Source organism: Loxodonta africana, chromosome 2 (assembly GCF_030014295.1).
Source record: "Loxodonta africana isolate mLoxAfr1 chromosome 2, mLoxAfr1.hap2, whole genome shotgun sequence".
NCBI classification, from domain to species: Eukaryota; Metazoa; Chordata; class Mammalia; order Proboscidea; family Elephantidae; genus Loxodonta; species Loxodonta africana.
Genome location: NC_087343.1, coordinates 218,833,745 through 218,857,235, shown reverse-complemented (window position 1 = coordinate 218,857,235; position 23,491 = coordinate 218,833,745). Strand labels below are relative to the sequence as shown.

The 23,491-nt window shown below is 43.9% G+C and overlaps 1 non-coding gene across 1 annotated transcript; it reads left to right on the top strand.

The window, feature by feature from the left end:
• Window positions 1-14,247: 14,247 nt before the first annotated feature.
• TRNAG-UCC (transfer RNA glycine (anticodon UCC)) lies at window positions 14,248-14,318 on the top strand. The gene has a single exon. It is a non-coding gene; the product is annotated as a tRNA-Gly (tRNA).
• Window positions 14,319-23,491: the final 9,173 nt, after the last annotated feature.

Below are 23,491 nucleotides of genomic sequence, written 5' to 3'. Positions count from 1 at the left end.
CTGTTAAAGGCGTGAAATGATAACATTAGAGAAATAAATTTAAAACTCTCCCAGCCCACCACTCCTATAAGATGATTATTTTTATTCTGAATATTAAAAAATCAAACCGAACCCGTTGCCACCAAGCTGATGCTAACTTACAGCAACCTCATGTGTAACAGAGTAGAACTGTTCCACAGGGTTTTCTCAGCCGTAATCTTAACGGAAGCAGATCACCAGGACCTTCTTCTGCAGTGGCACTGGGCGTTCGAACTGCCGACCTTTAGGTTAGTAGTTAAGTGCAAACCGTTTGCACCACTTAGGGATTTTTGAATGTTGCACATGTTTTGAACCCTCCCCATCACGCTGCACACACACGCTTTGGCACATGGACTGCCTCCAAATGAGTGAACTCTACGAATCATTCCATCACTAGGCATGGATGGTGCAAATGCTTAATGCATTTGGCTGCTAAGTGGAAGGTTGAAAGTTCAAGTCCACCCAGAGGAGCCTCAGAAGAAAGGCCTGGCAATCTACTTCTGGAAAGTCAGCCATTGAAAACCCTGTGGATTGCAGTTCTACTCTGAGGCACATCGGGCTGCCATGAGTCAGAACTGACTCGATGGCAACTGCTTTTTTTTTCTTCTTCTTTCCCATAACTAGTAGCAAAAAGTCAAGCTCTTCTGTATCCCCCAGACTGGCCTGTCATGTGTGTCTCCTTCTCGTCATCATGGGGCAGGGTTGAGGCAGAAGATTGTACCCGGACTCCCACTGCGGCTGATGACGACGTAGTGGCTCTCACGGCTGCTAAGCAGCACTGGGTCCTTCCTTTTGATGTGCTAACCTGAAGCAGTGATGCTAATTATAAAATGTTTCTCCCTTTAGAGCCCCTCTTTCCTGTCTATCTCCTCTCTTTACTCCATTTATCCTGCCTTTTATTACTGCTGTAGGTGATGGAGAGCTTCTTCTGAAGAACCATCTAAATTGTTTCCTGATGACTCTGCTTTTTGTCCCCACCCCCCATCCTATGAGTGTGGGGAGAGGGCCCTCATGGCTCGCTCTGTCTCTCCCTCCCTCTCTCTCCTGTGACTTTTTTTTTTTTTTTTTTGTGGTAAAATATATATAATGTAAAAGTTTCCATTTTAACCATTTTAAAAAGTGTACAATTCAGTGACATTAATTACAACCACAGTGTTGTGTAACTATTACCACTATCTACTTCCAAAACTTTTTCATTACCCCAAACAGAAACTCAGTTCCCCTTCAGCTGTAGCTCCCATTTCCCTCTCTCCAGCCCTTGGTAACTACTGATAAACCTATGTCTCTATGCATTTGCCTATTCTGTGTATTTCATGTGAGCAGAATTCTACACCATTTGTCCTTTTGTGTCTGTCTTATTTTGCTTGGCATGATGTTTACAAGTTTCATCCATATCGGAGCATGTATCAGGACTTCGTTTCTCTTTACGGCTGAGTAATATTCCATTGTATGGATGTGCCACATTTTGTGTATCCATTCATTCTCTGATGGACACTTGTGTTGTTTCCTGTAGTGAGTGATGCTGCCATGAATATTGGTGTCATGGATTGAATTATGTCTCCCCCAAAATGTGTCTATCAACTTGGTTAGGCCAAGATTCCCATTATTGTGTGGCTGTCCTCCATTTTGTGATTGTAATTTTATGTTGAGAGGATTAGGGTGGGATTGTAACACCACCCTCACTCAGGTCACCTCCCTGATCCAAGGTAAAGGAAGTTTCCCTGGGGTGTGGCCTGCACCACCTTTTATCTCTCAAGAGATAAAAGGAAAGAGAAGCAAGCAGAGAGTTGGGAACCTCATACCAGCAAAAAAGCAGCACCAGAAGCAGAGCATGTCCTTAGGACACGGGGTCCCTGCGCCTGAGAAGCTCCTCGACCAGGGGAAGATTGAGGACAAGGATCTTCCTCCAGAGCCTAGAGAGAGAGAAAGACTTCCCCTGGAGCCGACGCCCTGAAATTGGGCTTGTAACATACTAGACTGTGAGAGAATAAAATTCTCTTTATTAAAGCCACCCACTTGTGGTATTTCTGTTATGGCAGCACTAGATGACTAAGACAATCGGTGTATAAGTTTAACCTTTAGCGGAACTGTTAACCTGGAGGGCTTGTATCTCCTACAAAGACATTCTTAGGCTAAAGACATTGAGTTAGAAATGGAAGGTCTACTAGGAAGGATGGTGACGTGTGAGTGTGTAGTGTTGCTTGTGTGTGAATGTGTGAACATGTGTGTGTGCGTGTGAGAGAGACGTGTGTGGCTGTGGCGTGTATATTTTATAAATGTAAACTTGAAGTCAACTGCCAGAACTGGAGTTCCAAAAATGTTTTGAGGCACATCACTGAAATAAGCTCTGGAATTTCCTGGAAAGGACCTTGCAGAGTCCTGGGTATGGGGCTGGGGTGCAGGCCAAGCAGAAGGTGATGGGGGCAGAGTGGGTGCTAATGCCTGGTGAGCCATGGAGTTCAGGGTTGAGGCTCCGGCTTCAAGGGTCATGGACTGGCACAAAAGTCAGTGCCTGAAACGGTATCAGGTTTTGTCCATTGCTGACCAGGAAGAGGACACGGCTCATGAGTAAGGGAGCGGTAGCTGACTTGGGGTGGCTTCCCGTACTAACATAGCTCCCTCAGGACCCCTGAACCTCAGCCTCTAGGTCCAAATTTTCAAAAGAGAATATTTTTGCTTTGGGAGGGGGGATGTGAGGCTGCCCTGTCATCTCCCTTTGAAAAAAAAATTAATTTTTTTATTTCATTGTTGTTGAGAATATACACAGCAAAACATACACTAATTCAACTGCTTCTATATGTATAACTCAGTGACACTGATTACAGTATTCCAGTTGTGCAACCATTCTCACCCTCCTTTTCTGAGTTGTTCCTTCTTTAAACCTTAAACCAAACTATCCCCTGATGTCATCTTAAAATTAGACAATAGTCCAGCTTAACTAGTGAAAAATGCTCCTTTCCCATGACATGAACTCAATGCCCCTTAAGGTTCCTGTCTAATCTTTGGAGTTGCTGTTATCACTTTGATCCCATATAGCTCTTAAAAGAGCCTAATGCTCAAGAAAGACATTCTTTAGTAGTTAAGCTAGACTACTGTTTGGTTTTAAGAAGAGGTCAGGGATATTTTGGTTTAAGGTTTAAAGATTATCTCAGGGCAATAGCTTCAGGGGCTTAGCCAGCCTCCATGGCTCCAGAAAGTCTGGAGTCCTTGAGAATTTGAAATTCTTCTCTGCATTTTCCCTTTTGATTTGGATTCTTCTATAGAATCGTTGATCAAAAATGTTCAGTACCATCATCTCCTTGTTCTCATATTGGAGGTCAGCAATAGGATCTGTGCCATCTTATTTAAATGCTTCCATGCCAGTGAGAGCTACTTTAATCCTCACAGCACATTATCATTGTTTGTGCAAAGAAGAAGTCGGTTTGTTGGTACTTTAGATGATTCAACTTCCTTTCCCAATCTCTGCCTTCAAAACACAATGGAAGCTCCAAAAAGAAAATCTATTTTCCTTAGAGGGGGAGTGAGTTTAATGGGGATGGAGGACAGAATTCCACAAGCCACATTTTCACTTGACCTGTGTTGGCTGGCTGGGTGGGGAGTGAGCAAAGGCTTCCCTCAGGTTCTTCCTGACAGGGGTGCCATCCTTTCTTACGTACCATCTATTTATCTAAGTTCTGCTCAAACCTCTGCTGCCTGCACAAAGAGGTCAGATCAGAGACCCCTTCCCCATAAAGTCTTTCCTGAGGTCCCTGCTGAGGTGACCTTTTCCCTCTCACACCCTAAATTTCCAAGACACCTACTACCCAGACCAGGGACTCTTAGCCCCTTGGAAAATAAGGATCCTTTTTAATGTCAGCACATCTTGAAGACCCATAGGATAGTTTTGGTGTTTGTTGATTGCCAAAGAGGTGTTAGAAATTCCTAGCTTTTTAAAGGAGTTTTGGTTTTGTCAACATCAACAGCATCTACATATTATCAAAAAATGGTCAACAGTGTTTGTTCATATCTTAGACAAGTTTTGGTTTCACATATGGATTTGCTGGCCATTTGTCATTGTTCTATGCTTTCTAACCCCAGGTTAATGGCTTACACAAGGTGGGAATTACTGAAACTACTCAATGAACAGTTTGTATTGTAGAATTTAACATTTGGTGAATATATGTCTGGTCTTCCCAGGGAGTTTGTATGGCCTCCTTTGGGGCAGCGTGATGCCTGGCATTCCTCAGCTCCCACAGAGGCAGCCCCCTCCCTGTTGTTGAGAGGGTGAACAATACACATACACTGTTAACAATCATGCCAGAGCAGGGCCAGAAGGGCCCAATCCCTGAGGATCAAATGTTTTGAAAAAACACATCTCTGATGAAGGACTACATTATAATCATGTGAAGGAGGAACAATCATTCAAGATCAGAAGTAGTAGCATAAATAAGGTCATTCAAAGGTATATTTCATTGAAGAAAAGAGACAGGGCCATAAAAATGATTGTTGTTGCTGTTGGCTGCCATTGAGTTAGCTCCTAACTCAATGGCAGCCCCATGTACAAAGTAATAAAACACTGCCTAGTTCTTAGAACCTACTATACAGCTACTGTAGTCAAAACAACCTGGTATTGGCACAATGACAGACGCATAGACCAATGGGACAGAATTGAGAACCCAGACATAAATTCACCTACCTATGGACAGCTGATCTTTGAAAAAGGGCCAAAGTCAATTAAATGTGGAAAAGGCATTCCCTTTAACAAATGGTGCTGGAAAAACTGGATGCCTATCTGTAGAAAAAGAAACAGGACCCATACCTCACATCATCCACAAAAAAAAAACTAACTCAAAATGGATCAGACCTAAATATAAATCCTAAAACGATGAAGGACATGGAAGGAAAAATTGGGACAATATTAGGGGTCCTAAATAGAAAAGCAAACATAACTAAAAATACACAAACAGCCAAAGATGAGCTAGATAAGTGGCAGCTCCTAAAAATTAAACACTTATGCTCATCAAAAAAGACTTCTCCAAAAGAGTAAAAAGAGAACCTACAGACTGGGGGAAAAAATTGGCTACGACATACCTGACAAGAGTCTAATCTCTAAAATCATAGAAAACTTCTACACTTTAACAACAAAAAGGCGAACAATCCTATTAAAAAATGGGCAAAGGATGTGAACAGACACTTCACCAACGAAGGCATTCAGGCAGCTAACAAACACATGAAGAAATGCTCACAGTTGTTAGCCATTAAAAAAACATTAGAGAGATGCAAATAAAAATTACAGTGAGATACCATCTCACCCTGACATTACTGGAACTAATAAAAGAAACAAAAAAACAGAAAACAACAAATGTTGGTGAGGTTGTGGGGAGTATGGAACTCTTACACACTGCTGGTGGGAATGTAAATTGGTAAAACCACTATAGACAATTGTATGGCTCTTCACTAAAAAGCTAGAAATAGAAATACCATATGACCCAGCAATGCCATTCCTAGGTATATGTCCTAAAGAAATAAGAGCTGTGACATGAATAGACATGTGCATACCCAGGTTCACTGCAGCATTATTCACAACAGCAAAAAGATGAAAACAACCTAAGTGCCCATCAATGGATGAATGGATAAACAAACTGTGGTACATACACACAATGGAATACTATGCAATGATAAGGAATAAGGATGACTCTGCAAACATGTTACAACATGGATAAATTTGGAGGTCATTATGCTGAGTGAAATAAGTCAATCACAAAAGGACAAATATAGTATGAGACCACTATTACAAAAAAGCAAGAAAAAGTTTACACACAGGGAAAAAAAAATTCTTTGATGATGACCAGGATGGGAGGGAGAGGTGGAAAAAAAAAAAAAACTAATAGTGAAAACAACTAACTAGATAGAAGACACGTGGTGGTACTTGTGAAGGGAAGGGCAATACACATTATGGAGGAAGTCAGCACAACACAACCAAGGCAAAGGAAGACACTGAGAGGAACCCAAGAATAAAGGGCAACTACATAACAAGGACAATCCTGCAATAATACTATTACAAACAATGATCTACAAATGGATACATAGGTAGATAGGTATGCTAAAGAGATGCAGATAAAGGTTTGGTTGTGCATATTTCTATAAACATAATTGTAGGTGCTGTATGTATATTAATATGGACAACAGAACACACAAGGGGCACAGTCATGGACACTTCTTAGATGTAACCAAACACCTCATGGAATTAAGTTCCTCAGCGTGAAGGCGAAGGGTCATAGACTCGGGGACATCTACGTCAACTGTCACAACATAATTCATAAAGACAATGTTCTGCATTCTACTTTGATGAGTAGCGTCTGGAATCTTAAAAGCTTTCGAGCAGCCATTCAAGATACAACTATTGGTCTCTTCTGGTCCAGAGCAAAGGAGAATGAAGAAAACCAAAGACTCAAGGGGGTAATTAGTCCAAAGGACTAACAAACCACATGAACCACAGCCTAACATGACCCCAAGACCAGAAGAACTAGATGGTGCCCAGCTAACACTATGGGCTGCTCTGACTGGGATCACAACAGAGGGTCCTGAACAGAGTGGGAGAAAAGATAGAACAAAAAATCAAATTCACCAAAATGACTAGACTTACTGATCTGACAGAGGCTAGAGGAACCCTCAAGACTATGGTCGTAAGACATCCTTCTGTCCTGGAATTGAAGCCACTCCCAGAGACCACCCTCCAGCCAAGTAATAGACAGGCCCATAAAATAAACAATGACACCCGAGAGGAATGTGCTTCTTAGAATAATCAATTATACGAGATCAAAAGGACAACATTTGCCGGAAAGCAAAGATAAGAAGGCAGAATGGGATAGAAAATCTGGATGAAAGAAAACAGGGAACTCAGGGCAGCAATGGGGAGAGTGCAGACATATTGAGGGGGATGCAACCAATGTCATGGAATGCTTTACGTACAAACTATCGAACAGGAAAGTAAATTGCTCTGTAAACCTAAAAGCACAACAAAAAATTAAATAAAAGCACTGCCTGGTCCTGCGTCATCCCCATGATCAGTTGCAGATCAAGACTGCCTAGTGTTTGCTTTCACTGATTTCAGAAGTAGATCACCAGGCCTTTCTTCATAGTGCGTCTTAGTCTGAAAGCTCCCTGAAACTTTTCAGCATCATAGTAACATGCACATCTCCCCTGACAGATGGGTGGTGGCGGTTGTGTGTGAGGTGCCTTGGCTGGCAGTGGATCCCAGGTTTCTGGCATGGAAGGCGAGAATTCTCTCACTGGATCACTGCTGCCTTACAAAAACGGTTAGAGTTCAAAAATGCGTCCTGGAACACAGGAGTAGGAATGGAAGCCAATTGAACTTGAAAGAGCCAGAAAGAAAAAAATGGAAACTGACTCTTTGTAAAATCCAGAAGATGTACAGAGACTGGTGCTGGGGTGGGTGGAGGGGGACAGAAAGAACATGACAATAGAAGGGACAGAGTGGGGGAGGGGAGAAAAAGGAAAAAGAGAAGGCTTTCCGTTTGTTCCAACAGCTCAACATCTGGGTCAGACAATACAATAATTAGAAACAGGTAAAAATTCTCATTGATGTGCTGTTGCCGGGAAAAGTATTTCCTGAGAAAAGGCTAATAATTTATTAGAGTGAATGTTATTCCAAAGAAGATAATCGTTTGGATTACTATTAATTGGAATCCAGACTTGGTTTTGTTCACGTTAGGTCAGTTCTTACATTTTGGGAAGCCTAAAGGCTTTCTAAGTGGACAGTGTTCTCAGTTCTCAACAAGCCAAAGCCTCAAAGCTGCCCCTCCCACTTGCCACCCAGAGCCTATTGTTTTCCTAGGTGAAAAGTGCAATATGATGGGTGGGAATGACACTAGCCCAGAAGTCATGGACTCAGGGTTTGTCCTGGCTCTGTGTTAACTGGTTGGGAACCCTGTGCCATTGCTCTGGGCCTTAGTTTTTTCATCTGTGAAACGATTGGCTCTGAAGTTCCTTGCATTTCTACGTGTCCATTCTGTTCTAGAAAGGACCTGTGAATAATGGCTCTTCCTTTAGATTAGAAAGCTCGTAGGCATGGAATCAAGTAGTTCTAGCTCCATTTCTCTCTTCCAATTAGCTATGTAATCTTGGACAAATTGCTTAACCTCTCTGGGTCTCATCTGTGAAATGAGGTTAAGAAGACTTTTTTTTTTTTTTTATCTCAAAGGCAATTGGGAGGATTGAATGAATTTATATAGTGCCTGGTGCTTAGTAAGTGCTTGGTGAGTGCAAACTCTGTGAATATTAGTTGTTGTTGTTTGTTGTTAGGTGCTGTTGAGTTGGTTCTGAGTCATAGACCCTATGTACAACAGAATGAAAGGCTGCCTGGCCCTGTGCTATGGTGCCTTCCACATTCTGATTATTAATGAATGTTTGCAGTTGTTTCTTCTCATTTCAAGTCATGCCATATCAGCAAATGAAGGTCCCAAAAGCTTGACTCCAACCATATCATTTAGGTCAACACTACTTTGAGGAGGCAGCTCTTACTCAGTCATATTTTGAGAGCTGTCCTAGTCATTTATTGCTGCTTTTTTTTTTTTTTTTATTACAGAAATACCACAATTGGATGGCTTTAACAAAGAGAAATTTATTATCTCACAGTCTAGTAGGTTACAAGTCCAAATTCAGGGCGTCAGCTCCAGAGGAAGGCTTTCTCTTTCAGCCCTGGGGGCAGGTCCTTGTTATCCATTGTCTGCTGGTCTGGGAGCATTTCAGGGCAGGAACCTCAGGTCCAAGGGACACGCTTTGCTCCTGGGACTGCTTTCTTGGTGGTATGAAGTCCCCAACTCTCTGCTTGCTTCCCTTTTCTTTTATCACTTGAGAGGTAAAAAGTAGTAGATACCCCAGGGAATCTCCCTTTCCATTGGATCAGGGATATGACCTGGTAAGGGTATTACAGTCCCACCCTAATCCTCTCTGACATAAAATCACAATCACAAAATGGAGGACAATCACAGAATACTGGTAATCATGGCCTAACCAAGTTGATATGCACATTTTTAGGGGGAGGTAATTCAATCCGTGACAAGTGCCTCTCAACCTGAGGGGTTCATCTTCCTGCCCTGTATCAGACAACGTTCCGCTGCTGTTCATAAGGTTTTCATCAGGCGATTTTTTCCGAAGTAGATCACCAGATCCTTCTTCCATGTTTGTCTTACTCTGGAAGCTCCAGTGAAACCTGTCCACCATGGGCGACATGGATGGTATTTGTAATACCGGTGGCATAGCTTTCAGTATCACAGCAACATGCAGGCCACCACAGTAAGACAAACTGACAGACTAGTGGTGGTGATTATTAGTTACTGCATCACATAGCAGCACTGGGGGTTGTGTCAAAGCTTCCCTTAGGATTTGAGGCATTCTTTGATGGGTCAAAGGGGACCCATTCCAAAGTGGAATAGCTAGCAAGCGAAAATAAGCACATAAATACCATGGATCCTGGTAAATCTGTGGCAAGATATGTTAGATTTCCAAGCTCTAGCACAATTTGAACAATACTGGAATTACAGCTACTGTCAGAATCACCTGCGGGGCTTGTTAAAACACAGATTTCTGAGCCCCACTCCCAGAGTTTCTGATTCAGAAGGTCTAGGGTAAGGCCAGGCCCAAGCATTTGCATTTTTAAAAAGCTGATGCTGTTGCTGGTCGACCAGGGACCATGCTTTGAGAACTGCTAGATTACAGATTATTTCTTAAACTCTTTTTAATTTTTCCCTCAAGCTTGAGCAATGCAAAGGAGGAAAAAAATGAATTCCCATTTGTGCACCAATGGTCTCATTTTATGAATCTATCTTTCAACTGTGAATTTTTGAACCATAAAGTAATTTTTATACTTGTATTATTACTGAAGTGAAAATATAAAATTGAAGCATTTCGCTTGCAAACGTGCAACCTGGGGAATACAACTGAGGAAATATCATTCTAAAAAAAATATTACTTCTAATTCTCCTTATACCCTTAAAGATAATAAAGAAGTAGAATGTAGGAAGGGAATTGTGAGAGACTGGATTTGAGTTTTGGGTCCTCTTCTGCTTGGGGTCTCTTTGTTGAGTGGCCATGGGCTATTCATGACCTCTCTGACCCTCGTTCTTTAGGTGAGAAATGCTGTTCAGGGTCTGCTCCAGCATGAGGCTCTAAATCTTTGTCACTGTAATGTTGAGCAACAGAGAATCTTCTGCGGGTTGGATCGGGGGGCAGCGTTCTTGGCTGAGTAAGGAGGAAGGTAGAAGCTGGAATGAGACAGGGTGAGAGGTCCCTGGGTTCTGAGGTGAGCTTTCCTGTAGTTGCTATGGTGCTGGCTAGTTCCTAAACTTAGTTTCTATTAAAAAAGAAATACTTGGAGTAAAAAATGAATTGAGAGTTCCCCTGGGGACAGCTGGCTATGCTGGGGGCACTCCCACTGCTTGAAACTTGTCATGGATTGAACTATGTCCCTCCAAAATATCTGTCAACTTAGCTGGGCCGTGAGTCCCCCTATTGTGTGATTGTCAGCCATTTTATGTGATTTCCCCATGTATTGTAACTCCTATCGCTATGATGAAATGAGATGGTTTAGTGTCAGTTATATTGATGAGATCTACAAGTTTAGATAGTGTCTTAAGCCAATCTCTTTTGAGATATAAAAGAGAGAAGTGAGCAGAGAGACAGGGGACCTCATAGGACCTCATACCACCAAGAAAACAGTACCAGGAACAGAGCGCATCTTTTGGACCTGAGGTTTCTGCGCTGAGATGCTCCCAGACCAAGGGAAGATGGATGACAAGGACCTTCCTCCAGAGCCTACAAATATAGAAAGGCTTCCCCTGGAGGCAGCACACTGAATTTGGACTTCTAGCCTACTAGACTGTGAGAGAATAAACTTCTCTTTGTTAAAGCCATCCATTTGTGTTATTTCTGTTATAGCAGCACTAGGTGGCTAAGACAGACCTACTCAATATTCTTTTTACTTCGTTAGGTGTCATATTGCTGAAGGATGGAATGATTCTCTGGAAACTGAGGGGTTGGCAGGTCTGAGGAAACAGAAGTAACGGATGATGTCTTTCTGCCCTGAGGGAGGGCAGAGGGCAGAGGGAGATGTGCCTGTGTGACTAAACCAAGTGGAAAAATAAGAGCGTCTCTTTTATTTTTTAAATTGTTCTTCGAATCTAAATCTTGCTTCTCTTTGACCACATCACATGATGCTTCTTCCAAGTAAGTAATCTGTTGTCCCTTCTGTTCTGTTTTTTCTTTCATAAAGAACCCTGCCCTTGGAGGGCTATTATCTGCTCTCACTAACTTCCCTTTCTGACCAGTTGCTTGTATCTCAACAGTCATTTGATGAATTCTGATTAATAATGATCACTAATGGTTGAGGAGCCCTGGTGGCGCAGTAGTTAAGAGCATAGCTGTTAACCCAAAGGCCGGCAGCTTGAATCTACCAGCCACTGCTTGGAGACCACATGGGGCAATTCTACCCTGTCCTATAGGGTCACTATGAGTCTGAATCAATTTGATGGCAACAAGTTTATTTGTTTTTTTTTTTTTTTTGTTTAATCGTTGTATAGAGCCTATAGCTTGTGAAGAATTCTCACTACCAAAATCTCCATTGACTAGTCCCAGTGAGCTAAATTTTCTACCCTCATCTCTCTCTATATTACTTGGGCTGAGAATGAGGAGATAGCATTATAAGGCCTGAAAGTCCAGTGTATTAGTCAGGATTCTCAAGAGAAACAGAATCTATATCTGTCAGTCTGTCCTACTGTGGTGGCTTGCATGTTGCTATGATCCTAGAAGCTATGCCACCAGTATTTCAAATACCAACAGGGTCACCCATGGTAGACAGGTTTCAGCAGAGCTTTCTGATTAAGGCAGACTAGGAAGAAGGCCTGGTGATCTACTTTCAAAAAATCAGCTAATGAAAGCCCTATGGATCACAACAGAACATTGTCCAAGTCACTTGCTTTGGACACGTCTTTGGAGGGATCAATTGCTGGAGGAGGACATCACGTTTGGTGAAGTAGGGACCCGGCGGGGCTGAGGGAGACCGTCAATGAGATGGATTGACACAATAGCCACAACAATGGACTCAATCATGAGAATGATGCAGGACTGGGCAACATTTCATTCTGTTGTTCATAAGGTTGCTGTGGGTTGGAGTCAACATGAGGCAGCTATCTATCTAGGAGACCAAATGCAGACCATGAACAACAGTTAGTGTTTTAGGGCCAAAAATGGATTCACAAAAGCAGTGAGGCTTCTCTGATAAGGTGCATTTTAGCTGAGTACTGGAGTAAATGAAGACATGAGCCATTGGGGTGTCTGGGAGTGAGCAGCAAGTACAAAGTCCCTGGGGCTGGAACGTGCTCAGCCTGTGTGAGCAACAGTGAACTGTGGAAGGAGAGGGTTGTTACAGAAATGGGAGGGTCTTGGCTGTTTGCCTTGGTATTGTGAAGAGGCAGGATGGGGGGTGCTGGGACCCCAAGTCCCATCTTTTCCAGCATTTGTGATGATAGGTCCACTCCTCTCTGCCTGGTGCTGTGATGCTGTTTCCATGCCTTTCTGGGTGGTCTTTTCCAACTGCTTGTTTTAAGAGGGCACTGCGGCCGTGGAGGTGGCCAGAGGGCATTGCTACGCTGGGAAGCCTTTCTATTCCAGGGAGCCAAGGGTCTGAAAACATAAAAGGAAACACATTCCAGCACATGGCAGGGAAGTGGTCCCAGTCTCGGCTTCTCTTATCTCCCTGCTTGCTGGTTTCCTGCTGCAGAAGCTGGGCAGCTCTCCAGTGAGGCCTCTTCGGGTCAGAAGGATTTCAAGAGGAGGGCTGACGTCATCAGGGGTCTCAGCTGGCTATAAATCTGGGTTTGTTTTGGTGGTTATTTTCCCTTTGGTCTGGCATGTGTTGGAAAGATAAGGCAGTGGGAGGAAGTGGAGGGGGCCAGGGGCTCTGTGCAGAGGAAACTGAAGGACATACTTGGAGAAAGAAAGACCCAGCCCCCCTGGGCAGGTGTCTCCAAGGCCATGAGGAGGCCCTTGCAGAAAGGGTCCTGGGCAGAGCAGGAAAGAAGTCTTCAGCCAGAGTTGGAAACTTGTCTTGAGTCACTGCTCTGCCTCTCACTCACTTAAGCCTCAATTTCCTTAGCTGAGAAATGAGCTCATGACACACGCAAACATGCATTCCTGGCAAGGCTAGTGGGAGGACAAAATGAGTGCATATAGGTGTGAGACTACTGGGTAATAGGAGAAAACCAGTTGCCATTGAGTTGACTCTGACTCATGGTGACCCCATGTATGTGCAGAGTAGGCCTGTGCTCCAGAGTTTTCAAAGACCGTTATCTTTTGGAAATAGATTGCCAGGCCTTTCTCCTGAGGCTCCTCTGGTGGACTTGAACTCCTAACCTTTCCATTATCAGTCAAGCACCTTAACCGTTGGCACCATCCAGGGTCCCTGCGTTATCGGTAAAGTACTACGAAGTGGTAGCTACTCGTGTTAGTTAGATGGTGTAGTTTCCTTTGTAACAGATTTTGTATTTGGGAAACCACTACAGCCAACAGACAGCTTTGGTACCTAACGCTAGAATCCTTTAAGTGGTTCTTGTCTTTTAATGGGTTGTTTTCAATAGGGCAAATTTATGACCCAGAGCACTGAGTCTGCTCAGAAGGGAACACACACGTGCACACCCTGAATCAGTCATTGTACCACATGCTTCAATGACGTGAAGATGGAAGATGATTGCGTATACCCTCCGATCATGTGAGTCATGCTAACCTCTAACTCTTGCTCCTTAGAAGGCTCTGTTTCTCGGTCTTAGAGTTTTTAGAAAACCACTCCTTGCTCTGTAAGACCTTATCTTCACAGAGAAGGTTCTGAGACAGGCAGCAGAGAAAGAAGATTTTCAGAGTACTGGCCCTTCCAATGACCTTGGAACGAAAGACCAGTGAGGATTCCATGCGCATTAGCCCCCTGGTGACGGAAGCACAGTAGTTAAATCTTCCTTTGGGTCTTTCTTTCTTAGAAGTTGGGTAATTACTGACCACAGTCATTGGCTCCCTGAAAGATGGCCGTCTTCTTTTGTATTGGAATGTAAAGAAATGAAGTCACAACACTAGCCAGGAACAGTGCTGAGACTAAGATAATATAAATCAAACAGCTAACATTGAGAGTTTATTATGTGTGGGGTATGTGTTTCTTAAAAGTGTAATCTTACATTAGGCAGAGCATTGGTGGCTCAGTGGTAGAATTTTCGCCTTCCATGCGGGAGGCCTGGGTTCAATTCCCAGCCAGTGTACCTCAAAAGTAGCCACCACTTGTTGTCAGTGGAGGCTTGTGAGTTGCTATGATACTGAATAGGTTTCAGCAGAATTTTGAGACTTTAAGACAGAGTAGGAAGAGGACATGGTCTGATCTGCAGCGCATCATGGGCATGGTGCAAGACTGGGCGGTATTTTGTTCCGTTGTGCATGGGGTTGTCATGAATTGGGGCCAATTCCACAGCAGCTAACAACAGACAGAAACTTCCACTGGGCCGAATAATGCTGACCTTTGCATTGATTGCCCTCTGATTCCTCTCGTAACTACTGAAATCTCATGCATTCATCAGCTCAAAGTTTGGAATTCTACCCAAGGCTTTAGGATACATCTTATATTTCTTTTGCAGTTATTATTATTTTTGTAGTGAAATTTCTTTCCCTTCTCTGAATACTAGCCTGGAGCCTCTCAGGTTTCTTGTTGCTTTCTCTTCCCTCAGTAAAACATCTCACAAATGTCAGTGCTATTTCTAAACCCATAGCAGATATCTCAGTCCTATTGATTGTTTCCCTATCATACCCTTGGGGTCACAGTTCAGGAGCCAGCCTGTCAGCTCACACTGTGACCCTCAAGGGTTGAATTATTTTTGCAGTGACATCATCAACAAATTCTAAAAACCTTTTGTCTTCAGATTAACTAGAAAACAGCAGTATAACGCCATCTGCCTTTAGTTTTAGGTGTTTCAGTAGCTATAATGATTTTCCCCATTGCTCGGGGGTACATTTTCCAATTTTCAGTCTAGAGGAAACACAGGTAGCATGAAAAGTCAGGAATCCTGATAGGAAGTTTTAGTCACGCAGCCTTTGTCTCCGGAGCCTCCAGTGAAATGGCTTTCATGTGTTCTGTTCCCACTTAACACCAGCTTCCCATAATCCTTGGAGGTCCAATCTCAGCTGCTTTCCTTCCAGATCTTTCTTCTAGCCTGTTTTCCTGTGATATAGATATTATCCCCATTTTACAGATGAGGGAACTGAGGCAGAGAGAGGTAAAATAACAGGAAGCCCGGCAGTCTGGTTACGAGGCCCTAGTTCATAACCACAATACCCAAAATCAAGATGCCTGGTTGGCTGGCCTGAGGAAGAAGGAAATAGAAACAGTACAGGCTTGGAGTCAACTGACCACATGGCCCTGTAACTTGCTGTAGAAGGGAACACACCACCTGGTATCTCAGAAGAGACAAGTGTCTATGTGGGGCTCCCAGATCTCTGTCAACAGCACCCGTAAGATTTGGGGGCTGATCCCATCTGGTGTATAATACACATTGTTAAAACTGTTACACAGTGTGATCTCTGACCTAGGGTTTATTGCTTAACCTCTGACTTTAGGTAAATTACTTAACCTCTGACCGTGAGTAAATTATCTACCCTCCCTGAGACTCAGCGTCTTCTTCTGTAAAACAGGCACCCTGTGTACCTTCTCTGCTGCCGTAAATATTTATCACGCATGGGTGTAAAGTACCTGCCAGATTTTCTTCTCAAGAAACCTCAGTTTTTCTTATTCCTCCTAGACTGGAAATGCGTTGCTCACCTTTGTGTTTATGCTGCCCGGCCCACACCAAGAATGCCATCAGTATTGTTCATCAGATGAAGGCTGTCAAGGAGAAGGCTTGGGGAAACATTTGGGTAATTCCTGAGGGGAAATTGCCCACCCATCTTATCACCTTGGCTTAATTGGCACCATGTCTTTTCCCTATTGTTATCACTTTGTGTTCCTTTATCCTTGAACCAAAGTCAATTACAGTCAGCTCTTGGACTAATTAGAGCCTGTTGTCCTCACACACGCTGGCTGGGCTGGTTTGGGCTGGGACATCAGACGCCAGGTCTTTTGGCAACAACATGGTATCCTGGCCACTGAGTCGGCAGTAAGGGCTTCTCAACACGGCATCTCCTCCCTGGGGACCTCTCCCTCTCCCCTCCCTTCCTTGTCCTCCTCTCCAGCATCCAGGTACCCGGCACCTGCCTGGGCCTTCCGTGTCCCCCAACACCTGCCCAGGTGGCCCCCAGAGTCAGCACGATGAGGAAGTGAAGGCAGAAACAAGGCCCTGCCTCAGGTCTTGTGATGTCCTGCACCACACTCAGTGTTGGCAGAGCCTCTGCCTGTGGTTGGGGTCAGTGGGCAGTGAAGGCCGTAGAAGATGTCCAAGGAGAGCCCAGCTCACAGCTGTCTCCAGCAGCAGCATGAATTTCAGGCTGTCGTCATCAAATGGAGAAATTATAGGCCTGCAGAGGTGATTAAGAGCCCTGGTGGCACAATAGTGGACAGCTGGTGGCACAGTGGTTAAAAGGCTTGGCCGAGAACTGAAAGGTCAGCAGTTCGAACCCACCAGCCGCTCTGTGGGAGAAAGATGTGACAATCTGCTCCCGTAAAGGTTACAGCTTTGGAAACCCCATAGGGCAGTTTGACTCTGTCCTGTGGGATCACCGTGAGTAGGAATTGACTCAATGGCAACAGGTTTAACAGGTTAGAGGTCTGATCTGCACCGCGGAGCCCCCCAGGGAGGCTCTTCTTCATCCAGAAATTTTGGTAACTTTCCAGAATGAGAGCTATGGAGGCTACAGATTACCTCACTGCCTCTCACACCTTTTTCTCTGGGCCCAGCAGTAAACGTCAGCCCTGATCAATGTTTATTCTGTGTCATTTTTGCAAGTGTATATGAAACATCCACTCTGTGATGGCACTTTCTGGGTTCTGTAACGGATACAAATATGAATTAAACATGCATCCTGTTCTCAAGACCTCTGGTATAGCAGAGACACACGAACACATACATGTGTGAAAAACCATTGTCGTTGAGTTGATTCCGACTCTGAGCGCTCCTATAGGACAGAGTAGAGCTGTCCCGTAGGGTTTCCAAGGAGCGGCTGGTGGATTTGAACTGCTGACCTTTTGGTTAGCAACCAAGCTCTTAACCACTGTGCCACCAGGGCCTCCATCATAGAAGGTAAGAATTCTACCACTGAACCACCACTGCCTCCTGAAGACTAGCTAGTTAAGCCATAAGATAACTATTTCCTTTTTTTTTTTTTAAATCTTTTTGAATATTTCTTTGAGGTAGAGAAGCTTGTTCCTATAACTGGCCTGACCAAGTTACACTTACAGGTACTCGTGGATAAATGTGTGGGCAATGTGCATAAACTGCATGTCTTCTGTTTCCAGGCTATGCAGGGCCTTCACCTATTGCTGCTCCGTTGCCTCCCAGGTATATTTAGGAAAACTGTGATTTGTCTAACCCAATATTCCTTCTCAAAATTGGAGCAAAGAGGAAGATTTCATCAGGCCTAGTAAGCAACATCTGAAGTATAACCGGTACCAGTCCCGTCAAGTTGATTCTGACTCATGGCGACCTTGATGTGTGTGAGGGCAGAACTGTAGCTTTCAATGGTTGATTTTTCAGAAGCAGATCACCAGGCCTTTCTTCCAAGGCACCTCTGGGTGAACCCAAACCTCCAACCCTTTGGTTAGCAGCCGAGTGCTTTAACCATTTATACCAGCCAAAGGCTATCCCGGCAGAGCAGCTAAGGTGGGGATAAGAAAGTATGTGTTTATCATAAGCCTAACTTTTGACTTTGAGAACTAAATTTTTAAGAAAATCTTCAACATTTTGGTTCTCTTTACCAGTAGACACACATTAATGCTGTTGTCAGGAAGATTTGGGAAAAAATTCTAAGGTTGTTTAAATGGATTAAAACATATTTAAAAATGGACATTAAAAAAGATCTTCTACCACCTTATCACCAAAATAACAAAAACTGAGATGGAATCATAAATTAAGGGTTAATGTAAGACCTATCTTTGGAGAGGTATAGCTTAAATAAGTAAGACTTTATCTTCAAAGCCAGATTAGTATTTATTGTTTGGCCCTAAGTACTGGGAGATACACATCTCCACTAACTGACTAAAACCCTAAATCAAAGGCCTGAAATGATAGTTCGTTTGTTTATATGTGTGTGTATGTACACACACACACACGCACATGCACACGCACACGTGTACTGTATGCAGGAATGGGGCTTTGTGAGTGCTTCACATCATCAAGTATTTGCTCATTGGCTATGGATTGTAGGTTAGGCTTACTGGTTGTGTTTTCTGATTGTGAAACTTGTCTCTACTTCTATGTAACTTGAAGTGTTTCTTTTGTTTTGATAAACGACCCATCTTCTACTGCCCCCAACCACCGGGGTTGCTCTGGTCCTGGGTCTTCCTAGATGCATGGTCTCTTCACAAGTTTGTATCTTCTGCAGCTCTTAACATAGATCACATTGCCCTCTTGGGATTCTCTTGGCTTCTGGGACACCACTGTTCCTTGATTATCTGGTCAGATGGCACAATGAATGGTGGTAATTGGCGGAGGTTTTAATAAAGGGACTATTTTACACAGCTGTGGGCAGGGTGTAGGATAGTGTAGTACCCCAGGACTACTGATAGTGGGGAACCCTTACTAACTCTCAGTCTGAAGGGCTAAGGTTGGGAGCAGTGTCCATTATCGGAACCTAGAGAGAGAGGTGGAGGTAGGGGCCTCCTGGCAGGCCCTATAGCCTTTGGTAGAGGGATTAAGTCAACCACAGCAACCCAGCAGGGAGGGGACAGGGCAATAAATATCCAACACTCTTGTCTCTGTTTTTGATCTCTTGATGTGCTCCCTTCCTGACTGGGCCCAATGGAAGCCAGAAGGGAAGGAGCCATTGATGCACTTCACGTAGGCCAGTGCCCTGGGCCAAAGAACAGAGTGGAAACGTGAATGTGCAGGGACAAAAGATGGTACCCAGCCACCACCAACTCTGTTACAGGTTGAATTGTGCTCCCGAAAAAGATATATTGAAGTCCTAGCCTCTGGTACCTGTGAACATGACCTTGTTTGGAGGTAGGGTCTTTGAAGATATCAGTTAAATTAACATGAGGTCACACTAGAGTAGGGTAGGTAATACTGGAGTAAAACCAAAAAACCAAATCTGCTGCTGTCGAGTCAATTCCAACTCACAGCAAGCCTATGCTGGAGTAAGGTAGATCCTAATTCAATGTGACTGGAGTCCTTGTAAGAACAGACAGACAGACACAGAAGGAAGACTGCCATGTGAAGACAGAGGTACAGATTGGACTGATGTGTCTATAAGCCAAGGATTGCCAGGAACCGCTGGAAGCTAGGAAGAAGCAAGGATTTTTCCCTAGGACCTTCAGAGAGAACATGGCCCTGCCGACACCTTGAATTTGAACTTATATCCTCCATAACTGTGAGAGAATACATTTTTGTTGTTATAAACCACCCACTTGGTGGTACTTGGTTAGGATAGCCCTAAGAAATGAATACACACCCCCAACACTTTCTTCCTCATCTTTGCTTGACCTTTCTCTTTAGCGCTTATTACCATCGGATGTACTATACATTTTACTTACCTTGTCTTTTGTCTCTTTTCCTAAACTCTCTTTCCACCATGTAAATTCCATAAGCATGAGATTTCTGCCTATTTTGTTCATTGCTGAAGCCCCCGTGCCTATGACAGTACCTGATACATACAAGGTGCTTAGAGCCAGCAAGTAATTGTTGAATGAAGGAAGGGTTTCCAAAGCCCTCTTTTTTATATGCTTTGCTGATTTCTTCTTCTCTGCTCACTTCTTAGCTCTAAGCCACACTTCTTGGGCTGGGTTTTGCCATCCAGCTTTCTGCGTTCCTCACTTTGGCTAGTAGCACTGAGACCCAACTAATCTCTGGAGTCAGGGCCTCCAGAATCATCCCTGTCACCTCCCTCTCTCTCGTGCCTTTCCTGGCCACTGGATGCCATGTGAGCCTCTCCATCTGCATAGCTGCAGCCTTGTCCTCAGTGCACTGGGGGATGCTCTGGACTCCCTTCTCTGAGGAGCTGCTCCTAGCCAGAGTCGGGGGCTGAGGTAGGGGGTGGGGTTAGGTAATTATATTACTTCACTAGTGCCAGCTGAGGGTGGGCCATTCTAAGTCAGGCTTGGAGGCAATGTGAGGCAAGATTGGTGTTTGAGTAACCTGGGGGACTGAAAGGGTTGGGTTGGACAGACACATAGTGGTGTGTGTCTGTACATGGGGGCAGGAGGGGCGACAGAAGAGAGAGACACACATATGTGTATAAAGTCTAGTCAGTTGTCCTTCCTCTTCACACAGAACAACATGAGCCAATCCTATCAATTGCCAGAGTTTGACATTTTTGGGAGTCTCTGGGTGGTGCAAACAGTTAACATGCTCGGCTGCTAAACAAAATGTTGGAGGTTCAAGTCCACCCAGAAGAACCTTGGAAGAAAGGCCCGGCAATTTACTTCTGAAATATCAGCCATTGAAAGCCTTATAGAGCACAGTTGTACTCTGACACACCTGGAGTCACCATGAGTTGGAGTCTACATGATGGTGATGATAATAATTATTATTTTTTGCATTTGTGACCACTAAGTCACCTGAGATTTTTTTTCTGGAAGAAAAAGTAAATAAAAGAATACATCTAGAGTCACCCAAAATGTACATCAGGGATTTTGCATAGATACACATTTCCTTGGAAGCCTTTTGGGGAGATTTACCTTGTGTAAAACACAGGGTTTCTGTCTTCAGGGATGGGGTCTTTGTTATCATTGACTATGTTGTCCAAATGAGTAAACTCTGGCATAGAGGGGGTTAGGACTGGTCCGGGGTCAGGGAAGGAGAAGGACGGGGTTAGAGCTGTTCTCTTTAGGAGTCAGGGACTGTGAGCCTGCACAGGAAAAGGGCAATCTCTGGGCTGGGAAGGAACACTTCAGCCAGTTCAGATGTTGACACTCATGGGTGTGGCCTTAGGCCAAGCACTTTCTCTTACAGAACGGAGGGCTGCGGTGTCCTTGAGTTTGGAGTGTCAGTGTGGGTGTGGTGTGTGTGTTTAAATATGTGTGTGAGTGTGTGAGTGTGAGTGTGGTTGTGCATGTGCATGGGTGTTTGTGTGAGTGTTTATGTTTGTGCATGCTTGTATGTGCGTGTGTGTATGTATGCACATGTGTGTGCGAATACCTGTCCTGCCTCGCAGGGTTGGTAAAGTAAAATGAGAGGACTCAATGAAAGAGGTCTTTGAAAAACGTAAGAGGTGTATCCAGATCCAAGGCATGTTGTGATATGCTGGATGGGCAGTGTGAGCCGGTAGTGGTTGTGGGCATGATTTGGGGGCAAGTGGAGGCCAAGAGATTAGGATGACAGAGTGACAAAGAGAGGGGTTGTGTGCAAAGGAAGGTTGCCTGGTATTATTTGCACACATGTATGTTTTGTTTTATTAGTAAGAAAATTCAGAAAAGGAAAGAAGGAGAAGAAAACGTAGAATGTTCTAGATTTCAGAACTAATGATATCAATAAATCGGACAACTGTAGCTTATTATGACAGTTCACTGCTATGTGAATTTGAATGTACAAATCCTAGCCCCCAAGTTTGTTCGTTTGCTCATTCATTCAATAATTTAACAAATACTTATGGAGTCCCTACGGTTGATTCATTTATTCAGTCAACAGCAACACCTGTCATGACATACACAGCATCCAGCTAATTTTGCTGTAATGTTGAATGTCTTTGGGGAATAATTATATTATCGAAAGATATTTTCATCTCTTCAGCCTTGTAGAACTCCAAATAGTCTTTAGCATTTTATTTTGATATGTTTATATCACACAATTAATTTTTAAAAGTTCCTTAAAGTCAAACACTGATAATTTGTGTCAAAATATATGCAAAATATACCACCCTCCATACAAATGCATGAGCAATGCCATCCACAAACACAAAACTCTGTACACTGAGCCCCTGACTGCGACGAGGGTGACATGGAATGCAGAAGGCATGTGCAGACTTGCGTTCTTACAGACCCTGAGGGACGTGCACACTCAGAAGTTTGGAAACAATTATTTCCTCTGTTTGTTGGCTGAATTCCTAAACCTCCTATCTCAGCCTTTTCCTCCTTTTGTTTGAAAGCTCCATGTTATCGTTGTTGACACTCATAGTTAGGAATGAGTTGTTCCACCAATGACTGAGCTATTTATGACAACGAAGGACACTCTAGCAAGGTGATATTTTTCCCCTCTCCATTCATATTTTTTTATATCAAGCAGACCACACCCTGCTCTTTATTTGTCGTTTGCTATTGTCACTGGTGACTCCCTGGAAGTTGCAAACAGTTAATGTGCTCAGCTCATAACTGAAAGAGGAGGTTTTAGTCCACTCAGAGGTGGTCAGAAGAAAGGCCTTGACAATCTAATTCTGAAAAATCCATCATCGAAAACCTCATGGAGAACAGCTCTATTCTGATACACGTGGAGGCTCCAAGAGTCTGAATCAATTCTGTGGAAACTGGTTGGTTACCCCAGTGGTAGAAACTCCCCCTGTGGCCCAGCTACTTGTCTTCATCCCCATGAGCCACAGGCTGGAGTCTTCTGGGAGCATAGACCAGGACTGGTGGTCTTCTGACAGGTACCCCAGGGTCCTGGCTAGAGGATTATCAAGAGTAACGCGTGCCCAGGGGCAGACAGCTGGCCTCGTCTGGCGCCCCTGTGGACTTGGGCCCACAAGTCCTAACTCTTCCCCACACCCCCTACACACATACCACATCTCTGGTCCAGGCACTTGTTTTCTTCAGAGTGACGGGATGGTATGTGTGACTGTGGAAGTAAAAATAATGTTCCCGTCTTCACCCTCTCATTTCAGGGGAGCAAGTTTCCCTGACAATGTGAGGAGAAAAATAGGCCAAGGAGAAGGGGACAAAGGAGGCCTCTTTTGTTGTTGTTAGGTACCATCGAGTTGGCTCTGAATCATGGTGACCTATGTACAACAGAATAAAATGTTGCCCAGTCCTGCGCCATATTTATGATTGCTGGCATATTTGAGCCCACGGTTGTGACTATTCTGTTAATCCATCTCATTGGGGGTTCCCTCGTTTTTGCTGACCTTGACTTTACCAAACATAATGTCCTTTTCTAGAGATTGGTCTTCCCTGATGACCAGCCCAAAGTACGTGAGACAGTCTCACCATCCTTACTTCTAAGGAGGATTCTGGTTTTATTTCTTCTAAGAGCGATTTGTTTGTCCTTCTGGCAGCACGCTGTATGTTCAATATTCTTTGCCAGTGCTAAAGTTAGAATTCATTAATTCTTTTCGTGTCTTCCTTTTTCATTGCCTGGCTTTCACACAC